The sequence below is a fragment of the Felis catus genome, chromosome C2 (genome assembly GCF_018350175.1).
Source record: "Felis catus isolate Fca126 chromosome C2, F.catus_Fca126_mat1.0, whole genome shotgun sequence".
Classification (NCBI taxonomy): Eukaryota; Metazoa; Chordata; class Mammalia; order Carnivora; family Felidae; genus Felis; species Felis catus.
The window spans coordinates 33178028-33183010 of NC_058376.1; positions in this window are offsets into that span (position 1 = coordinate 33178028).

Consider the following 4983-nt stretch of genomic DNA (forward strand, 5'->3'; position numbering starts at 1 on the left):
TGTATGAGTCTCATGTTATGAGATATCACCCTAAAATAACAAGACTATGGTTACATAAATGTAATCCAGATTTCTATCAAAACCTAAAGCAATCAATTATGAAAGCCTGTGGCATCCATGCAGGGCTAGTGTAGTTACCTTCTAAGCAGGAAAGTTTGTTCAAAGCAGAAAGAAGTCAAGAATTTCAGATTGTAGCCATATTTCTTCTCTTCTTCCTAGTCTGTGTTTGTTCTTCCCTAACTGAATTCTGAAGACCCCATTCCCTTCTCCCCAAAAATGCATTGTTAGCTGTAAGCTAGAGAATCTCTGCTTTTAGAAGAGCTTCAGTGAAATAGATCGCTTTTCATGTGTTCATGTTTGAGCAGAAAGGAGAAATCTCCTCTCTGCTCCATTCCCATATTCATGGATATCCTCTGTCTGTCTATCCAGCTATCTATCTAACAATCTACCTACCCACTTATCTACCTACCTTCTCATCCAGAGACAGAGAGAAAGGGAGAGGAAGGAAGGAAGGAAAGAAGGAAGGAAGGAAGACAAAGAAAAATAGAGGTGGCAGATGGACTCAGTAGGACGGGGAAATGATCACAAGGCAAGCCAGAGGGATATGTATCACTGAAAAATGGAGCCTTGACTCTTGCGTCACGTCAACCAGATATGCGAATGTGGCTAGTCATTTTATCCAGGCCATTGCTATAAGTATATATATACATGAGCACACGCGCACACGCGCGCGCACACACACACACACACACACACACACACACACACACACAGTTGTTTCCAAGATCAAAAGATAGTTTTTTTTTCCCTATTGCTTACTATATTCTAACTAATATTAGGCAGCATTAGACTGCAGTTCAAGTACATAGGGCTACTTGTACCCGATGTTTATAGCAGCACTTTCAACAATAGCCAAATTATGGAAAGAGCCTAAATGTCCATCAATTGATGAATGGATAAAGAAATTGTGGTTTATATACACAATGGAATACTACGTGGAAATGAGAAAGAATGAAATATGGCCTTTTGTAGCAACATGGATGGAACAGGAGAGTGTTATGCTAAGTGAAATAAGTCATACAGACAAAGACAGATACCATATGTTTTCATTCTTATGTGGATCCTGAGAAACTTACCAGAAGACCATGGGGGAGGGGAAGGAAAAAAAAACTTAGAGAGGGAGGGAGCCAAACCACAGGAGACTCTTAAAAACTGAGAACAATCTGAGGGTTTATGGGGGGTGGGAGGGAGGGGAGGGTGGGTGATGGGTATTGAGGAGGGGAGGGTGGGTGTTGGGATGAGCACTGGGTGTTGTATGGAAACCAGTTTGACAATAAATTTCAAACACTGAAATAAATTTCAAACATATTGATGAACACACATTTAAAAAAAATAAATAAAATAAAAAAATAAAGTATACTCAAATTAAAAAAAATGGTGATACTTTTAATTCATTTTAATTCCCAGAGAACAGCCTTCTACATATTCAACTTATATTTACGTATAATTTTGTAAATCACCCCTGTGAATCTAGAACTTAATCCTTTTTTTAAATGAATTGGCAGTGTTTGTAGAACTAACACTATCATCTGACATCAATGTATGAGAGCCTTCTTAGAAGACAAGCAAGGTTATCCTGAGGAAGGAAACATGAATGCTTCCCAGTCCCACATACCATACAGTTTAGCCTATGTTGTAAGTTCTTGACTGCTTCAGACATACTATTTCAGACAGAGGATTTTTCTCATTTGCATATATGAATTGGGTTCTTCAGGATAACTGTATTCATTTTGGTATGATCAGCAGCATTCATCACTGATCCATATATTCTGAGACTGAACATAAATTATAGATTTTATTGTTATAACAGATTTTTGTGCTTTTATTTGCCATCACTATTATCTCTTTGTATCTGTAGTTCATTGACAGTTTTGTTGGCACCTTATCAACACCAGGGAATTTTCATCATAATCGCTTCATACATTGATAAAATTTCTAAAGAGAGCTCTATTGATCTATCATGTGACCAAAACCCTTAGGAAATAGAGAAGACAGGATTTCTAAAGTGCCATAGTTATTTGAAATAGAGACAGAGAATGAAGACTTTTAACTTTCTTAAACACTTTCACCATCTGAATGCAAGACTTAACCTTATGTAATGGCACAAAAATTTTTATCCTCTAAATGATTTATGAAAAAGAAATCCCTTGTAAGTACAGCCTTTGAATGTATATGTGTGATGAGAAGTAATATATTATTCATTCTTCATGCAATTTTACTCTACCTAAAGAAAAGTTACTATGTTAGAAAAGGAAACAAAAATATATGAAAAAAGGAGTGAAAACAAATTAAGTTTGACAATGCTGCTAAACTAGCTTTGGGTTGCTCATGTCTTTCATTTTCTGTAGTCAAGTCAATGTCAGAATCTCAGCAGCACCAGCACATGGATCCCTATGAAGCAGTGACAACGACACTACTCTCAATCTTTTCTCGCTTTTACTCCTCTTCTGTTTATTTTGGGAACTAAACTTTTATACAGACATTGTCTTCTTTATGTTACTCTCCTACGAAAGAGTATTGAACACTCAACTATCAAATTAGAAATATATCAGATGGCTAAACCCTTTCCGTTGATACTTATCTGACACTTTGATTTTATTTCCTTATACAGTTTTTCCTGAGAAACTAAGTTTCTTACTTTTACTTACATGTTTTGCGTATTCTTTTTTTATTATGCCCCATCTGTAGCATCTTTTCCTTTTTCTCTTATTTTTAAGGCAAATATATGCACTTTCCTTTTTCTGGCTCAACGGTTACTGAAACGAAATATATAATATTGATGGCTGGAATACAGACAAGGATTTTTACTTTCAAAACCAGCACAGTGCCTATATATGTTGCAAGTAGAGTGAAAATTAAATATATTGTTTAATGAGGAAGTTTCAAACCATTCAGTTTTTTATTCATTTCTTCACTTTCAGTAATTATTAGACCATACTGCTGGACAATGCACAACATCTGATTTAAGTTTCTTAATGGGTTGAACTAGGACACGTAATTCAAAACCAAATTTGGCTTATTGATTAACACACATCAAAATGGTCCATTGTAAAGTGGGCCAATGTATAACCTTTAGCTCATCTCTACTGCTACTTATGTTGAATTCAATTAGTCCATCAAGAAATAACTGCTGGGTACCAAGTCTTGTAATTATTATACATCAAGATTGGTTAGAGGGGAGGACAGAATGGCTAAAGAAAGTGACTTTAAAAAGAAAGAAAGAAAGAAAGAAAGAAAGAAAGAAAGAAAGAAAGAAAGAAAGAAAGAAAAGAAAGAAAAAAAAAAAAAAAAGAAAAGGAAAGAAAAGAGGAAGGGAAGGGAAGCAAAGAAAGATAAAAAACATCTTGTCATGCTTTGAAATATTCAAAATCTACTCAGTTGTCTATATGTGAGCTAGGCAAGTGCTGGGGAATATAATTAAATGTGTGTGTACAGCTTTCCAATGCTTCCCAGATTGTCTACAAAGACTTAATCAAAGTGGGTGATCAACACAGCCCCATAGATAAAGTCCGGAGGGGCCCAAAGCCAGGCAGGGACTTTTCTTTTTTCTTTTTTTTTTCTTCCTTTTCTTTCTTTTTTTTAAAGCTTATTTACTTATTTTGAGAGAGAAAGCATGAGAAGGGGAGGGGTGGAAAGAGAGGGAGAGAGAGAATCCTAAACAGGCCCCGTGCTGCAAGCAGAGTCCCATGTGGGGCTTGATTCAATGACCTGTGATCCCACAAATGGTGAGACCATGACCAGAGCCAAAATCAAGAGTCTGAAACCCAATGAACTGAGCCACACAGGCTCCCCAAAGGCCAGGGCCTTTTCAATAGAGGAAGAGTCATTCTAGCACTTAAGAGTATATTTAAGACAATTCTTGGGGCGCCTGGGTGGCGCAGTCGGTTAAGCGTCCGACTTCAGCCAGGTCACGATCTCGCGGTCCATGAGTTAAAGCCCCGCGTCGGGCTCTGGGCTGATGGCTCGGAGCCTGGAGCCTGTTTCTGATTCTGTGTCTCCCTCTCTCTCTGCTCCTCCCCCATTCATGCTCTGTCTCTCTCTGTCCCAAAAATAAATAAAAAACGTTGAAAAAAAAATTAAAAAAAAAAAGACAATTCTCTGCTGGTTCACATTTACACACTCTGATGTTCTTGTCCTGCAGAAACATCAGCAGTACCAGAAAAAAATAATTACAAGTTGATATTTTATCAAAGGTTAGAACAAATGTAAGGATGATAATGCACTGGGAATCTAGAGTAAGTAAATTCTCTTATTTTTTCTTTTGAAAGTATCAGGAAGTATTTGGGTTATGTATTAGTCATTGACAGAAGTACAATGTTTAAATTAATAAACATAATTGATAAAACGCCTTTAAAGGACTTTTTTTTTAAAGTAGGTTTCATGCCCAGTGTAGAAACATTTGGCTTGAACTCACAGCCCTGAGATCAAGACCTGAGCTGAGATCAAGTCAGATGTTTTACCAACTGACCCACCCAGGTGCCCTCAAAGAACATCTTTTTGATGAGCCTTCCAAATGCTTTCTTCAGAAGGGAATAGTGGGGAAATATCAACTTTGAAGACATACAAATACATATTCAAATATTAACCTATCATTTAATTTGGGGATTAATAAATCAGATTAATCTTTTTGATACTCATTTTCCCTATCAGCAGAATTCAAATCATATTACTTGCTTCTTTGACTTGTTTTGTGAATTGAATAAAGTAGCATTTATGCCATATGTGAATCATTGAGTGCAGGGCTTGAAGCATGGTAGGCACTAAAGGAATGGTGATTGATGATGATGATGATGATGATGATGATGATGATGATGAGATGATAAAGCCTGACAGTGAAGATAGTCAATAAATAGTAGTATGAGTTCTTTAGAAAATATCATATTTGACCTAGTGCAAGATTATAAAGTGTTGAAAGTGGGAGCC